This window comes from Panthera tigris, chromosome A2 (genome assembly GCF_018350195.1).
Source record: "Panthera tigris isolate Pti1 chromosome A2, P.tigris_Pti1_mat1.1, whole genome shotgun sequence".
Classification (NCBI taxonomy): Eukaryota; Metazoa; Chordata; class Mammalia; order Carnivora; family Felidae; genus Panthera; species Panthera tigris.
The window spans coordinates 104,929,916-104,948,378 of record NC_056661.1 but is presented as its reverse complement, the minus strand read 5'-3'; positions in this window follow the sequence as shown (position 1 = coordinate 104,948,378).

Sequence of the window (18,463 nt, the reverse complement as noted above, 5' to 3'; positions counted from 1 at the left end):
TTGTACCAGGGAGAAAGGAGAGGAAGAGAGTCAGGGTAGGGACTGAGCTCTGAGCTCAGACACATCCCAGCTCCCTCGATGATGGTCTGAAGGGTGTGGTCACAACACAAAAGGACATCCTAGAGCATCCAAAAGCCTGGCACAACCTGGGAATCCCAGTGACCGCTGGCCTCACAAAATAATGTTGTACTACTTAGTTGCTCAGTCAACTTGAAAATGGAGGGTTTTGTTTGTTTGTTTTTGTTTGTAATTATTTAGGATTACATAGCTTTAAATAGTCAAGAGAACCATGTTCACAACAATGGGCATAGAGATAATTGTTAGATTAAGAAAGGGAAGATTTCTTAAATCAATGCAAGAAATAATTTTTAAAGTGCAACTGTTAACTCTTTCCTCATTTTTCCTAATTTAGATAGTACCACATGTTGCTATGTAGAATCCTGAGATATTTGTAACCTCGTACACTGAAAGCATTGTATGTCTAGTTCTATACTGAACATCGTACAACGTTTTATTCCTGGGATGTAGTTTTTGTGTAATTGTGCAGCTTGACCACAGCAGAATAGAAATTCATAATTAAGATGGGTCATGTCCCCAGATTGATCGACTGGAAAAATTCTGTCTTAATGGGGGAGGGTGCTTATGTTTTACTTTAACTGATCTACCAGATGTTACAACTTAAAAAAAAAAAAATCTTGTATCAAAAACTCTCTGCCACTGATTCCAAGTACCCTGGCATTTCTTTTTTCTTTAATATGGAGAATAATAATTACTGAAGTCCTTTCGAAGGGTGTAGGCAGAAGTTGAATTACTACTCTGTATTATATTGGAATTGCTAGGCTAACCCTTTCTCCGGTCTTTACATTAACAAATGTGTTTGCAATTCTACAAAACTCCAGTTCTCTATGCCGTTTTCTGAAGAACTGAAACAATCACCATGAATTAGTTAACTTGCTTTCACCTCATTAATACTTAGTTATGAAATGCTTTAAACCACTAAAGGAATATTCAGACTTTAATGGCTCCATTAGATATTTTCTTTGTAAAATTTAAACTCATCCATAGGTGTCAGTTTCTAAATTGCTTGAATATTATGGTCTCTTCTGATATCTTATCACTTCCTGTAGAAGTACTGCATTTTCATTCAGTTTCACAATGGCACCAAGTATTACGACTAAGCACAAGACAGGAAATGAAAGAAATGAAGAGAAAAACGACCTATAAAAGACAGATGGAAAGATGAAAGGTTATCTCAAGGTCTGTGGTGTGGACACTGACATTCACAGCTGTCCATCGACTTTGAACAGCCCTCCGACCTTCTGATTATCCCCTATGTTATGAGTCCCATCTTCTCAAAGTGGAACTAACAGAACTTCTGGTGTCCCTGCCCAACCATGATCAGCATCACATAGCAGGTGGCAGCTCCAGAGGTATTTTCATGCCCAGCTTCTGATCCCTTTCCTCCAGCCTAGGCAGCATCGCATCCTAGTTCCCTCTGCAAAAAAGACCCTATCACAGATAGAGAGGAGAACCACAAATAAACTATTTTCACAGGTTTCACATTTCTCTACATCATTCTATTGAGGTTAAAGAGGTCTCAGCCCATACAATTATCTGAATTCTTATTGCGGCACAGAATTAGTTCAGAAATTTTATGCGCTCCTAATGCATGGCCTCCCAGCTATTGCCAATTTTAAGAAAATAATATCAATCTTTTTCCCAGTGCCTCAGGCTGGAATCACACCCAATGAAAGAATTTGATTAGTCAAACAGGTTTTATATCAGTGGCTGTAAATAATTCAATGCTACCCTTTAGAGGTCATTTGATGAAATACTGACAGTTTGAAGTCATTGGCCCTTAGTCTTCCATCTTATTCACCTCTATCTAGTGCCCAAACCAAAGAGAAACAGATAGATACATGCAGCAGACATGCCCCACATGAATATGTATACACGTAATGAACATGGCATAGGAAATTGCCAACATCAGTCTGGGCAGCCATATGAGCTATTTGGATGATTCAGAGGGGAATTCAGTCAAAGTGAAGAAGAACCCCTTTTCCTTTCATGATCTTTAATTAGGTGGATCAATAGAATAGCTGTCACATTTTGGAAGGCCATTAAAATCTGTTAATTAATTGGAAGTAAGGCTCATCAAAGCTAGGAGTCTATTTATGGTACTTGATTTTCTACCATTAGCAGTTAGGAAACTGAAGAGCTTTCATTTCTAATTTTACTCTTGTCTAATTAACTCAACGATGTCCCAGTCTTGTTTTTCTCATAAAGCAGTTACACACAATACACAGAGCCACTAACAAGGCACCAGGACCGGGCACTACAGACCAAATTAGAACCCACGTCATTGGAACTGGGCCCACTATTCATCCCCGTTGCAGTTTTTCTGCACTTTGAGAGTTGATGTCAAATTAGTTTATAAAGCACTTTTGAAAAAAGAATCCTGCTAAGCAGTATCATGAGATCATGGATTTAAAGTATTCCAGAATCAATCAGCTAGAAAGACCATTTCAAAGGCCAAACACATGTTAGTAATGCTGAATTGAAGGGTATTGCTAATCTTTATCCTTTGTTTTTATTAAGTTTCCTTATGCTTATCTTTGTCCATGCTCTCCCCAAGAAAGAAAATCCAATCTATTTAACCTTTCAATTTTCAAAACTCTGAAAGAGCAAATATATGCATACCAGGAACATGCATGTGGCTAGCTTTAAGCCAAGTAATACTATGTATTCTATTTCAGAAACAGCTCTGGAGTGTGGTGTCTCTTCTTCGTGCCCTCCACTTAGGACCCACTCCAGCACCCATTTAGTCAACATTTTTTTTAAAACACAAATTTGGTTTGGGGTACATGGAGACATATAAATTAAAGAGCATGATCTCTATCCTCAAGTAACTCATGGGAGGCAATCACAAAAGCACTGAGAACAGCAACGAGGTATGCAAAAGGTGGTCAGAAAGTAACCACCAGATACACCTGGTAGGGGTACCTAACTCAGATTGAAAGAAGGTGTCAAGGGAGACATCTTTGAGGAGATGTCTTTCATATAGCTATTGGAGAATAATAAGAAATTAAGCAAGTGAAAACCCAGAGTGAGGCCATGTGGGACTCAGTGATCAGAAGGCAAGGGGATGGGCATTTCAGAAGGAAGGAAAACCTACACAAGAGTTCAGGGAGAATAAATGCCTGCTTTGTTTTTAAACAGTTTTTTAATGAAGGAATTAAGACCGAGAAATCAAGAATAAACACTTTATCAAGTTTTAGGCACTGTGTAGCATGTATTTCACACACAATGAAAATCTTGATGTATTTCAGTGCTGTCTACACCGTGGGGTCCTTGGAGGCTGACCTCGTGAAACAGAGATCCTATTACACCACAAGTAGTTTGCACATTGAGTCTCACACTGCATTTTCTTATTTGTTTTTCCTAACAGGAAACAGGAGTCTAAACCAGACCACTTCAGGTACTGAGGGTGGGATTTTTTTTTTAATTTGAAGGTAGTTAGGGACTCAAATACATGGTCTCTATTCTTACAGCTAACTAATGTGTTTCTTAGTGCTCTGAACCCTATCATGAGTCATGGAATAAAAACCATTGATGAGAGAGGTGGATAGAAAATTGAACAGAGGGTACTTGCAGAGAGTGGTAATTTTAGCACAAATGCCCCATTTGTCAACATAGATTACTGAAATGGCAAGAATAGAACAACAAAGCACCTATCATGGAAAATAAAATGTGTTGTTAGATCTCTTCATTATCATCACGTGGTAGACTTTTTCAGTAAGTTTCTATCCAAATCCCACATCTAAATACCATTAACAATTTGCCCCATGAGGACCATGATCTCACCCCAGGAATGAGGCAAAAGGAGGCAAAAGCAAGGAGGAGACTGCCAGGAAGCCAGGCCAAGGACAAAAATATGTTACAAGGAGGAAATGGAGGAGAGAGTAATAAACCACAGAAAGAAAATGCCAAAGAAAGTTATTTTTAAAAATATTCTGGTTCTTAAATCAGCAGGCTGAATATGTAGCAAAATATGTAGCAAAATACTGTACATCATCAGGAGGAAAACTTGATTTAATGGAAAACGAAATACTCCTGCATACTATTACTCATTCAGAGTATCAAATCACTATTTCAGGCAATAGTGGCAAGTTAGATGCTAGGTGTAATTTTTTTCCTCTTTCAAGGACTTTTTAAAAAAATTTTTTTAATGTTTATTTCTGAGACAGAGACAGAGCACAAGTGGGGGAAGGGCAGAGAGAGAGGGAGACACAGAATCCGAAGCAGGCTCCAGGATCTGAGCTGTCAGCACAGAGCCCAATGCGGGGCTCAAATTTACAAACCGTGAGCTCATGACCTGAGCTGATGTCGGTTGCTCAAGTGACTGAGCCACCCCGGCGCCCCAAGGACTTTTTTATTCTAAATATAGGATTTTCAGTTTATCATTTTAAGGCACTTTTTCTTCTGATACAAATGGTGCTTATTTTGTCCTTTACCATGTTGATTTAGCAGGGTTTTTATTTATTATTATTATTCTAAGTTTTCAACAATAGTCAAGTTATTACTCCATGGCTGCAATTTGTCCAAGTATGACAATGTAGTCAAAATGGGATTATTTGAGAAGCCAAAAATGAATGAGATTAATTTAATGAATATGTGTGCTGGTGTTATTTCATCAGAGTTTTCCTATTTCCCTAGTTCAAAAGTGTTAGTAATATTTACTTAGCTATTCTTCTATTAACCATTAAAGCTTTGTAACATGCACTACCATGTAATTCTACTAAACTTTTTTTTTAATGAAAATATTTTTTTTTTTTTAAATTAATCTCTATACCCAAATTAGGGCTGTAATTCACAACCCAGAGATCAAGAGTTGCATGCTCTACTGACCAAGCAGCCAGGTAGGTGCCCCTAGACAAACTTTGAAAAAGAATTCTCAATCATTCTACAAGCCAACAAGCTGTTACTTAAAAGTTAAACTGTGCTCCACACAGGTTTAATGGGAAGCTTGGTGTTGTTGTTGTTGTTGTTTTTTTTTTAACATTTATTCATTTTTGAGAGACAGAGACAGAGCATGAACAGGGAAAGGGCAGACAGAGGGAGACACAGAATCCAAAGCAGGCTCCAGGCTCTGAGCTGTCAGCACAGAACCCGATGCAGGGCTCAAACTCACGAACTGCAAGTTCATGACCTGAGCTGAAGTTGGACGCTCAACTGACTGAGCCACCCAGCCACCCCAAAGCTTGTTTTTATTTTAATGTCAATTTTCCTATGTTACTCTGATCCAACAGGTAAGCTAGTCAAGGAACATGAAAAGGCAACTATAAAACACCAGGGAAATACATTTTAACCCAAATAATTCAAGAGTGTGAAGGTGTCATTTTCAATGTTAAATTAGTTGACATATATGTATATGTATGTACACAAATGAAAATCTTAGCACTGGTAAGGATACCATTTATTCAAAAAAAGAGAATAGTGTAAATTGTCACAAATTTACCAGAGGCAATCAGACAATATTACTAAATGACTAAATGTGTACATCTATTTTGTAGTTAATTCTACTTCTAAGAGAATTAAGTTGATAATGAAGTTATGTATCATTAAAAAATTATCGTGTATTGTCAGTATTGTCTTATGAAGTATTAAGAAACTTGAGCAAGGCCATACTGCCTTGCAATTGCTAAACTATGGGTCCTGATGAATATATTCTTCGTCAGTGATACCCAATGTTTCAGATTGTTACTAAAAAGACTCAATTTTTGAGTAAGACGACTAAATATAGGAAAGAGATGACTGGTTAGAGAATAACACATAAAAATTTGCCTTTTTTATTGTTTCAGGAACTATTTTGAGGATAATCCAAATAATTTTTCCCTCAGATTTCATAGCTTAATCATTCAGATTATTATAAACACTTTCCCCATATTAGGAAAAATCTTAAAACTTCTAATCAAAGATGTTGAGCAAATTAAAGGGCCTAGATCTTTCAATGTGTATCATCCATTAATTTTTCTGTTGTGGAAATGCGTGACACCACTTGAGGTCCTAACATCTCACTTCTTACCAGAAAGCCAGATGTGTTTAAAAGCATAAAATTTCACAACTACCAAATAACACCATGAACTGACCTTGATTCCTGTGCAATGATTTCTGACACCAGTTCCCCAAAGTTTGGCCAAACTTCCCAAGTTAATTGCACAGTCGTCCATATTGCCTTTGGTTCAGACACCAGTCACCAGTTCCAGGTCTCTAGGCTACCCATACTTTTGACCAGTGGCTCAAAAGTTGGGGGCATTTCCATTACCCAATCACGATTTAAAATTCCCTGGAACAACTCCTATAATTCTGTGGAGTCGGGACAGGTCACCCTCCTGGCAGATCAATGTGTACACAATGCAGAGTATTGCCAACCAAATTAATTCACCTGTACTTTGGTATCCAGAATTCTTACTGGGGCTTTTGTACATAGGTATAATTAAATCTTTGGTTGATAGGTTGAATTTCCAGAGGCCAGGCTAGTATCTTGAAGCTCAAAGCCCCAACCCTCTAATCACTTGGTTGGTCTTCTCTCCAAGCCAGGCCCCATTCTGAGTTATCTGGTTAGCAAACACCACTGTATTGTCACATCATTAGCATCAATGATCAGGGCCACCATGACTAACAAAGAAACTCTCATCTCTCAGGAAATTCGAAGGATTTAAGGTACCTCCAGCAACCTGAAGCCAGCCAAATTCTTTTACACAGGATCCTCTGTCCTTCACATGTTATTTCCCAACTTTCTCTCCTTCTCATTGCCATCAAGAAACTAAGAGACCTCATCTTTTAAAATGGATTGTGTTATTCTCTTTGAACAGATAACCCCCATCTCTCCATCTTCAAATGCAACCTCTTATGTTTTCTAGATAGGCTTTCCAAGTTTGGTACAGCATCAGCCTCACCTCAGAGTTCAGTAAAAATATAAATCATCAGCTCCCACCCCAGATACACTGCATCAGAAACTTTGGGGTGATGCCAAGTGATCTATACTTTAATAAATCCTACAGGTAATTTCAATAAGCATGGAAGTTTGAGAACCATTGCTCTGGATCCCAGCCATTGGCCTGTCCAGACAACTCAAACCCAACCAGTAGAAAACCCATAATCATCCTCTTTCCCCCTCAAAGCCTTTTCTATTCCTGTTTTTCCTGTTTTAAGAAATAGCTCCATTAATTCATTTATTGAATAAGTGTTTCATTTATTCAGTGCTTATTATGCATTAGTAAGGACAGTCTCTATCCTCACGAAGGTGATAGTTTAGTAGAGGTAAAAGAAGAAAAGTCCTGTGTAGCCTGAGAGTTTGTGCCTAGTGACAGGGAAAAACCAGCAGCAGGAAAGCCAGGGAGAATTTCCCTGTAGAAGAGAAATTTAAATACTGACAAGGCAGTAAAGAACTATCTAGAGACATAAAAAAAAAAAGAGGAGGAAGAACATCACACAGAGGAATGTGCAAATGTACATGATTAAGGTTGGATGTACAGTGGCTTATTTTGGAAACTTGAGGAAGGTTCCAGCATATTAAAGAACATTGAGTGGGAGGGAGGGAAAGTGGAGATAATTAATATTTCATCTGAAAAAGACCATTCTTAACCTTGCAAGCCTTCCAAAGATTTTGGTGATTAGATAAAAGCAAACATTGAATTATGAATAAGGACTAGTATGTTCAGATGTTTTGAAAGGTCACTCTGGACAAAGTGAGCAATTGGGAAAACAAGGGTATGAGGAAACCCGATAGGAAGCTACTTCTACAGTCGTCTCTAGATAGGTGGATGTGGCTTCAAATAGGAGGGGATGTGGATGGAATTGAGAGGTGGACCATTTGAGAAAGTATTTTGTTCTCCTAACCGTACAACTATTATCCTTGATCCTTCTCCTAGGCTTTTCTTGTCAAATCATACTTACACTGATAATCCTTTGAAAATCTAATTTTCTTTTGGATCACTTTTCTGATTCCTATAGCTTAATCCTAGTCTAGCTTGATCAACTTTCCAACTTTCAGAGCTGTATCACAAGAGATCTCAGTAGTATATTTTGATCTTATCACACCCCCACACACTTAGAATGTTTTATTTTTAACCAACTGAAACTAGGCAAGAGTACAAACTTCATAACATGACTTAAAGGCCTTCATAAGATTCAACGATTCTAATCAAGGTGCATCTTTTAAAACTTCTCACTTCCGACTCTGTTCCAGCTATCCTGTATTGTCTAGTACTTGTCTTCTAAATTGAACTTTCTTCTCACTCGCTGTTCCCTCTGTTTGGACAGTGCCTCACAGCTACCCACATATAGTCCACGTCCTGTATGTCTACTGAAATGCCGGCTAGACAACTCCTGTCCTGTGTTCAGCTCTTGGTATAGAGGTGACTTACATCCCTGGAATCCTTTGTCCTCCTGATTGGGTGTAGTTGTTCATCCTTATTCTCTATAGCATTTTGTATCTCTGTTTTAGGATTTGTCAGACTAGATGATAATACTTTTTTACTACTCCCCATCTCCTACTAGCTTCTTGAAAGTAAGTAGTGTATTTTCTTCATCTCTGTGTGTGGTGGGTCTTGACATGTAGTAAATTCACAATAAATAATGAGTTAATGGAGTCAAATACTAAATTTAATCACAGCCTTACTTTTTAGCAGCTGTATCATTTTAGGCCATTCGATAACCTTGTGAACTTTGGTTTCTCCATCTCTGAAACCAAGGTAATACCCTGACTCAAAATTGTGTAACTGTTAATTGAGCATTTAATAATGGACACAGTTTTAGCCATCAATGATTAATAACTCTGGCATGCTAATATTTGATTTCTTGGTAATTTGGTTTCCTCTTCTATAAAATAAAGGTTTGAGTAAGTATGGCTTTTAAAAGGAGCCTAGTAGACACTGAGTAAGTGTCTAAGCACATGAGTGAATGCAGACAAATATTGTGTAATTTTATGTTCCTTTGTCAAAAAAACTATGCTACTACTTTTTGAGTCCTTTTGAAACTTTACCATTGAGGCCTTTGTTACTCAATTCCTTCAATCCAGTGAAGAAAATTCATTTTCACTTTAATTTATTCAAGCTCAAAAACAGAAAATTAAAATCTCACATTTCTGATCTGAGAATGAGCTCTTGCTTTATAAAACAACAGACAGGGGCACCTGGGTGGCTCAGTCAGTTAAGCGTCTGACTTCAGCTCAGGTCATGATCTCGTGGTGAGTTCGAGCCCTGCATCGGGCTCTGTGCTGACAGCTCAGAGGCTGGAGCCTCCTTCGGATTCTGTGTCCCCCTCTCTTTCTGCCCCTCCCCTGTTCACACTCTCTCCCTCTCTTAAAAATAAATAAACTTAAAAAAAAAAAACAGAAAAGTGTAAACGCAGTCCCTCTCAGTAGTATTTTCCATTTCTCTCCATTTAAAAAGCCAACTCCATACACACACCATTACTTCATTTGTCATTATTTTCCAATATCCATGTAAAAGTAACTTAGACTAGATCAAATAGTGTCATCTTTCACTGTGTCAACAACCAGTGTAACAAATACAGGGTACAGAAAACAAAAATTCTATTCCATAAGACTTTTGCAAAAACAATGGATGTAAAATAGGAATTGAGGAACAGAGTCCAGCTGCCCCACTATATTCCTTGGATATATTCAGCTTAAATATTAGTTTGGCATGCAGTAATCAAACATCAACTCAGAACAAAACCCCCTGATCTTTTCATCAGTGATTTTCCCTCCTATTGTGACCTCTGTCAACCAAGGATCAGTGCCTTAAGCAGCAATGGAAGGTGAGGTCGGACATAGCTTCTGTTTCTTTAATCTGTACTTTACAGTTAAACCTACTTCTTAGAAAGCTTTATAAAGATGCAAAACCAGTGTTCTTCCTCCTTTCAGAGAAATGCCCTCTAGTGATTAATAAAGGCCACAACATTTCCCATTATGCTAATTTATGCATAATCTGGTATATTTTAAGCTTTTATCTCTATTTCATATGTAACATGTTTGATGTTTATTCTATTTATAAACCACAACTTAGAATTCTTATCAACTTCAGTGGCTTTGGAAAACACAACAAAGGACAAAGAGAGGTGATGGTCTTCAGAGATAAAAGATTCCAAACCTCAGTTATTTCTTAAAATAGTCTCATTTGTTAGGGATATTTTCTCTTCCATTATTCACCTTTTAAGACCTAGGTTTAAGATTCTCAAAATCCTGCAGGAGAATCTGAAAATATCTCTTCCCTTTGAGTCTAGACTAGAAGTCTAGCCCATAAACAAGGGAAAAGGGCCCCATTAGACGTTCTCCTAGCTTTCTCCTGGCTGACTCCAGTTTTCAGGCATGGGGTCAGACTTACACCTCAGGTACCACTCATAGGAAATGGTTTCTCAATTATCAAAGCCTCCTACTCTCATACATGGAGTTGCTATGAGAGTGTGATGAGGCAATCTAACTTTGGGCAAGTAAACCCATCATTCTGTGTAACACAGATACCTCTTTACAGCTTTGGTAAACATGCATCTCTTGAGTACATATGTAATTCTCCTAAGTTGATGAACTTGTTTCAGTCCAAGTGCGGCTTCAGTCACAAAAACAGCATCTATGTTCATTTCACTATAACACTTATAGTATTTCCTGAATTCTATAGACAATACTCCTCAGATATATTTAATATTGTTTTGCCTCCCCCACTCACTTGTCCTCACCCACCATAACTTTCACAGCAAAACTTCACTGCCCAAAACACACAGCCACACACCCCCAACACTATTATACTTGTTCTTCTCTTCCTCTGTACTCTTGGGCACCTCCTATCACCACTTTTTGACATTTATTTCTGCCTGCCCTCTGATTCATCATCACAAGACTAGAAGAGCCTCTCTAATGTAACAAGACATTCCTTAGAAAATGAAGGCAGAGTAAAGATGAGGTCTTTTTTAGAGAACTGAAAGAATGATATACAAAATAAGTTCAGTAGATCACGATGTGGGTGGTTCCAAAAAAACAAACAAACAAACTCTATTAGATTTTTGTTTTTACAAAAAAATATCATATCCATAAAGACAAGAGTACATCTGAAACAAGGTATGTGTACCACATTTTAGAAGTATTCTACACAGTTAGAATGTGTTAATGGAGAATTAAAAGAAAGAATATGATAAGGGAGAAAAAAATTAAAGTGTTTTATGAACTAGGATCTAAGATTAATAAACCTAAAAATTGAGAAAAAGTTTACAATATAGTGGTTTAGGTTATTCAAAAGCTCAGACTGAAGACAGATGAAAGAATAGCATTTATTTCAAGGGCCAGTGGATGAAATGTATAGGGAGATACATAAATTCAGCTTAGCAAAGAAAGGTCCCCATGTATTAACTGAAAATGCAATTTTTCCATTAGCGGTTTATGATGTGTCTAACAACGTATATATTGAAAAGTAAGCATATATATTGAACGTATATATTGAAAAGGATGTTGTATGTTTTACCCCATGGGATTCTTACAACTCTAACATGTATTTTCCTCATCCTCTAGAATCTGACTTGGTGATCTAATCCCCCATTTTTGCCCAAATTTCTTCCACACACTTAATTTCCAGTCTCAGGAGACCTGGATTTTGCATTGGTTATATGTATGTACTTTTTAACCTTCCAATGGACACGTAAGATTTACATGCAAATTTTATTCATGGTTTACAAGGAAAGTTTTGACTATATACCAATTCTATTACATTTAGTCATATAAAGATTTTTTTTTATTTTACTTTTTATTCATTCCACAACACTATGGGATAAACTTTGTTATGCAAGCATTTGATAGGGGAAAAAGCTGTGAAGAGTAGATACCAAGAGGTCTTTAGCTAACCTCTTCAACGTAGTGAACTCATGAAGCAGTTAACAACAAATGAAGAACCTTGGGACCAGCCCAGGCTTTTCTCCTCAATAGCCTTGAGAAATTGGACAAGTCAGTTATTTTACCTATGAAATGAAAGAACTAGAAGGGATGATGCTGATCTATTCCAGTTCTAGGGAGATCATCTAGTTCCAGTTTGCCTGAGACCGTCCAGATATTTTAACTCCAAGTCCCAAGTCAGCAAATGTCCACAAGTCCCTCGCAAAACCAATGGTCAGCAAGAGATTATCAGGTTACAAAGTTACCAGTACTATGTATTTATAAACAAAATGTGAATCAAGAAAAAGTGGTTAAGTCCTTCAAATATGTATCCTTTCCAGGATGGAAAAAGGTAAAATTGTTTTTAAAAATTTATATGCCCTTTGCAACTTTATTTCAAATGGAACAACGTATATTTTTTTAAATGTTTAAAAGGAGTATTACACATGGGCAGTAATCATACAAATCTAGACCAGATTGCAAAATATGAGAAGACAAAGAACATGTTTTCTTCTATTATGTATAGCTCTAAGGCTACCTCCACAAGAATGGTTGTAAGAAAGTACAGTGAAATCCATTTGACCTACCTGTGTGTCATTTCTAGGAATAATCATGAACCTGATTATCAACACACAGTTCACTGGAATTTTGCAGTAACACATAGGCATATAAAAATCTTTCCCAATTTTGCCCAATTAAGTCATTATAATAAATTAAGGACGGGAAGGAGAAGAAGAAAAAAGAAAAAGGGGGAGAGGAAACCAAAAATTTATATTAAGGGAAGGGGAAACTTTGTACACCTTGAGAAATGCTTCCTGAGCTGGAGGCCTCAAGTAATCATGGAGTCCTTCCTTTATTGTATCACCTCGATTTTTTTTTTCTGTTTGTTTGAAGCTGCATGGTTGGAAAAAATGTTTCCTCTCAGTAACTGTGACTTACAACTATGCCAAAGAGAAAAAAAATTTATAAATTATTCAGACTAAACTGATTTTGCCTAGCTTTTTCATTTACATGTTTAGACAGAATTCTTAAAATAAATCCATTTTTTAAAATAATTCATTAGGGATCAAAAAATCAAATAATTCATATAATTATTTTGTCCTCCTAAGAGTCTACTATGAAGGTTTTACTGGCATAACCTAAGAGTGTAACTGTCTTTAGGCATTTAGAGTCCGAAAAAATAACCTTGGTGCAAACAAGTGTGTACAGTATATTCAATGACAGAAATGCATGCATTAAGCCTGATCAAGAATAGTAAAGAATTTGCATCACCATATAGAGCTGTATGGCAATTCAGACAGCAGGGAGCAGAGGACATTGGGGAAAGTAAACAGATGGTTGAATTTTACCTGGAAGGGGAGGAGAGAGGAAAATATTTAGGTGGTAGTTTCCATTTCCAGTTGATATTTAAGACCTGGTTCCAGGCAACAATTGATGTAACTGAACCTTGACACTATAATGCAATTGACATTGGTCATTCGCCTAATTGTTTCAGGAATCACAAGAATTTTAGTACTTACCAACACTTAATGCTCAAATTTTGTAGGTGAACATCAGGTATCTCCTGACTCCAAGGTTCATTTCTTCTTGTTCTTTCCATCAAATTATCAACTGGCCTGTACAACATGACTACACCTTTGTTTGTGCTATATACCTGAGTTGATTATCTGGAAAATTAGGATCATACGCACGATGGTAACTAGCTCTTGTAACTGCTTCAAAATTTTTGCTAAGTTTTTCAAGTGGAGGAGGATTATTTCTAAGATGACAAGGAAAACAGCAGAATCAGACCCTGTTCTGATGCAGAAGCACTAACATATGAAAAAACAGTCTCTGTGGGATTTTAAGATGCCTACAACACAGTCTGGAGCACCTTTAAGTATGTACTTTAAGCATGTGAATTTTATTTGCTTTTTAGATATTTTAATGCTTTGAGAATTGGAAGGTCAATTCAACTTCTTTTGTCAACATAGTGTTTGAATTAATTGTTTTTTTAGCTTCCACTTATAGCTATTTTTCCTATTTAGAATATTACGAGGTATAAGGCGCCTACTTGAGAGCCAGGCCTCTGCACTTCTCTTCCCTATATATTTAGCCCACTATCTCCCATAGCTACAAGTGTCAGGAACTCCAAACTTTATTGCATATTGGTTTGCATCACTGGGGAGCTTTAGAAATTACCTGAGCCGCAGCCGAGAGATACTGATCTGATCCTGGGCATGCACATTTTTTCAAGCCCCCCCCCCCACCAGTGATCATACAAAGCAGCCAAGGTTATCTATCTCTACTGCAGTGGCAGTCCAAATATGGTCCCTGGGCCAGTAGCCTTGCAACAAGTGGGAATTCACCACAAATTTAAATTCTCAGACTTCTCACATATACCAATTCAAAGACTATGGTCGTGAAGTCAAGCAATTTTTAAAAAATTTTTTTAAACTAGGCTTCAGATGTAATTCATCTGCCTTATAATTCACCCATCTCAAATGTCCAATGACTCCTAGTATATTTACAAAATTGTACAGTTATCACAACAAATTTTAGAACATCTCCATGATCTGAAAAATAAACCCTGCAGGATTTAGTTCATTATCACCAATCCCTTCATCTTCTCACCTGCAAATCTGCAGACATTTACTTCTTGACATTTATTATAAATGAAATCAGATGACACATGGTCTTCTGTGACTGATTTCTTTCATTAAGTGTTTTTAAGTTTTATCCATGTTGCAGCATTCAGTGCTTCATTTCGTTTTGGTGCCAGATAATACTCCGATGTATAGATACACCACAATTAATTTGTTGATTCATCAATTGAGGGACAATTGGACTGTTTCCACTTCTTAGCTATTATGAGTAATGCTGCTACAAATGTTCATGTGCAAGTTTTTGTGTGGACATCTATTTACTATATATTAGATATTACATTATATATTCATTACCTGATGGACAATTATATTGATTATTTCTTATGTTTATTAATTTCTGTCTCTTCTTTGTAGAAATGTCTATGCAAGTTCTCCCCCCCGCCTTGTTTTTAATTTTGGTTGTCTTGAGTGTTGGTAGTATTTTTTAAAAGTCCTAGCTACAAGTCCCAAATTACAATTTTTAATTTATCAGATATATTGATATTATTACATATATTATTTGATAATGTATTAGATACATTGATATTATATAATATATATTACATTATTATATATTTTATTATTGATAATTTATTAGATATAACTATTTATAAAATTTTCCCCCATTCTGTGGGTTGTCTTTCACAATTTTAGTGTTCAAGATGTAAGTGTTTTTAATTTTGGTGTTACTCAGTTCATGTATTTTTTTACTTTGTTGCTATGATTTATTCTGTTTTTATAGTTTAGCTCCTATATTTAGATCTTTGATTCATTTTTGTGTATGAGTTGACTAAGGATTCAACTTCTTTCTTTCTCTTCAGAATATCCAGTTGACTCAGAAACATTGCTGCACCATCTGTGTTTCAACAAACCCTACTGGTAATTCTGTCACATGCTCAAGTTTGAGGATCAGTATACTGCATGTGCTAAATCCTCTCTTTCATCACTAGGACACCCTAAGCCTAGCATAGAGGATGCTCTTTTATAGAACATTATCTATTCTCTCCTGAAAATCCTATAAATCAATTACATGTATTACTCTAATTCTCCATTCAGATGCAGTGAAAGAATCAACATAATTTCATGTATTAGTTGAGTTTTTGCAAAGGTAGACAAAAAGAGTTTATACTTTGTCATATTCTATCACGTGTTTTCCACCTTTGAGTATTCATGTGCATAGGAGTTCGCTTCCTAACTGTCCCTGTCTAGTCCATAAAAAGATTTTATCCTCTACATCCATCAGATTGTCCCATGAGAGCACCCCAAGACTGTTCATGCATCAATAGAGGCTGGGCATGTACAAAAATCCTGTCAGTTGTCCTCTACCCTACTTTTTGTCACTTTAAGGGAAATCAATGTCTATTTATAATGCAAGGGGTGGTTTTGATGATGTCATGAGGATGTTACGTTTTCCAAAGCCAGCTCTATTAGTTTCAGTTCTGCCATGTTGGAAATGAATTTTTACACACGGCCAACGCCAGGGCCCTCTGTGAAGCATGTAAGATTTTTCTTGAAAATACTGCTTTACCTTCATTATAATTTTTAGCATGTTGGAGAACATGGTTTGTAGGTCTTTAAACAAGCTATCTTGTGGTATGCCTTTTAATAGTGGCCCCAACAAACTGAAGTTATATTTGAACTTGAAAATTTTTTTAATCTAGTAAAATTTTCTAGTTATGTCTCCTGAGGCAAGGTAAATAAAAGCAAACATCAACTATTGAGATTGCATCAAAATAAGTACTTTGTGCACAGTTAAAGAAACAAAACTTAAAGACCACCTACAGAATGGGAGAAGATAATTGTACATGATGCATCCAGTGAAAGATTAGCAACCAAAATATATGAAGAACCAATACAAGTCAGTCAGTAGCCAAAAAAACAAACAATCCAATTTAAAAATGGGCATAAGACTTGACCTGACATTTCTCCAAACAGGAAATACAGATGACCAACAGACACATAAAGAAATATTCAATACCACTCATCCTTAGGGAAATGCAAATCAAACCCACAATGAGGTAATTCCCTCACACCTGTCGGAATGCTTAAAATCAACAACTGAAGCAACTGTTGGTGGGAATGCAAACTGGTGCCGTCACTGTGGAAAACATTATTGGTTCCTCAAAAAAGTAAAAATATAACTACCATACAATCCAGGAATCACACTACTGGGTATCCATCTGAAAAATACACTAACACTAATTCAGAGACATACATGCACCCTGATGTTTATTGTAGCATTATTTATAATAGCCAAGCTATGGAAATGGCCCATGTATACATCTGTAGATGAATGGATAAAGAAGAAATGGAAAAATTCACACACACACACATACACACACACTGGAATATTAATCAGCCATAGAGGAAAAAAAAAACAATTTTGCCATTTGCAATAACATGGATAGAGCTAGAGAGTATAATGTAAGTTAAATATGCCAGCCAGAGAAAGAAAACACCATATACTTTCACCCATACATGAAACTTAATAAAATAAATGATATAAGGAAGAAAGAGAGAGAGAGAGACAAACCAAGCAGATTATTAATTATAGACAACAACCTAATGGTTATCACAGAGGATGTAGGTGGGGAAATAGGGAGAACAGAGGATGGAAATGAAGGAGCATATTCATCATGATGAAAAATTAAGATTTAAAAAATGTCCCATTTCATATAGCAAAGTAATTGTCATTTCTATCCTAACTGGCAATTCTTATCAAGGCCACTACCTCTCTCCTAGATAACTTACTAACTACTTGAAAACTACTTAGAACTTTAACTGAACATATTCTAAGTGTGTGCCTGCCTCAGTCTTTTTCTTCTACCAACTTACTACAGAATGAAAAACACACCATTAGAAGTCTTTGTTTGGGTTAGACATTGTTATCTCCACATAACCTGTATTAGCAATAGCATACAGTATAATCACCGCCAGACTTATTCCACTGGTACTGGTTATTTACTTCAACACCAAGTATTTGTATGAAAATAGACTCATAAAGTTAACAGTTCAAACGTCATGAAGTATGGATATTTACTTGAGGGAAGTAAAGGTCTTTTCGCCGAGGCACCTTGCTGGCTAGCCACAGAAGGAAACCTTACTTTCTTCAACAAAGCATGATGAATTGGAGGGGCAGGGGAAAAAAAGGCATGAGTCCAACTTAATGTCAGAACTACCGTATTTTTTAGATGTAACTCTGGAACCTAACATCACCTCTACAGTATTTTACTTTAATATACTAATCATTTGACAGTGCCTTTCCTCAAAAATGTCAAGCGAATTGGAATAGAAATTAATTTCCTTTTAGAAAACCGATGACTGCCACGTGGATTTACAAATCATTTTGTTTTCTCATCTCTTAAACTGAATTTAATCACCAATGGCTGACTTGGAAGGCCATTCCTTTGTTTAGAAAGCTACTTTCCTAATGTGCTCCTAGTGAAATATTACCTATTATACTCCATCATGGTTAAAAGCTGTTGGGGCTGAGCCTGCTGAAGACGATTATATGTAATTATGCACAAGGTACAAGAAAATTAGTGTGATAAATCTGTCCACACTTTCGGGTAGCCAAGAGAAATAAAGATGATCATTCTCAACAGAGCTTCAACCCAACAGGCCAACTACTTTATATTATTCATTCAGTTTGTAAAACAACAAATTATCGGCTTTCCTATATTTAAAAAGTCAAAATTTTCTTCTAAAATGTAGCCAATTTTCAATTACCTAGAGGGGGTCATACTTGGGCTTGGTTTCCTACAAGGCAAGTTAGGGCAGAATCAAGGATTGTGAGGGAAAAGGTCCTTTGATGCTTCCTCTAGTCCCATCCCTCTCATCCATCTGTGGACATTGTTCAGCAAGCAGTCAGAGGACTTCGTTATTCCTTCCAATTCCATCAGGCACTTTTTCACAT